Below are 612 nucleotides of genomic sequence, written 5' to 3' on the forward strand. Positions count from 1 at the left end.
AGCATCATTTTTTGCGTTTCCTGCACGGGACTAGAATTCAATTTTTTTACATGCCGTCCGCCGTTCTATAGCGAGCACGGGGGGGGGGGGCGATCGCATATCTAGTTTCCAGAATCGCAAAGCTTCCTATTAAACGCAGTTCCTGCAAACCATCGCTGCCTGCCAGCACTGTGCACCACTCAGAAAACCATTTCCTCCGGGCGATTTCACCGCACGTCTTGCAGCTTTGCATCCATTACTTCCTGCAGGTCTGCTCACGTCCTCGAAGGGATTTCTCTGCAATGGGTTCTGCACTGCAAAACTCCCCCCCGCCCCGTGTCGGCTGGGTAAAGACAACAACCGAAACCCCCCCGGCCTGCAGTTTTGCAAATCGGGTCGTTCCCCTGGCGGATTTCGCATAGCTCTTTCCGTAAAGCTTTTCCTGCAAATTCACACGTGCAAATTTCCCAACGCGCAAGGCGAGACATTTTTAATACAGCGCCAGCCTCCCCATCTTTCCCTTCCTCCCTTCCCTGTTTGCTTTGTTCCGATCCCAAGAAATCCCAACCCACAGGCCTGCAAACTCAGCAAAGGGAAGGGAGGGACGTCCCGGGGTCGCGCGCGCGCGCGCGC

Source organism: Podarcis muralis, chromosome 17, assembly GCF_964188315.1.
Source record: "Podarcis muralis chromosome 17, rPodMur119.hap1.1, whole genome shotgun sequence".
NCBI classification, from domain to species: domain Eukaryota; kingdom Metazoa; phylum Chordata; class Lepidosauria; order Squamata; family Lacertidae; genus Podarcis; species Podarcis muralis.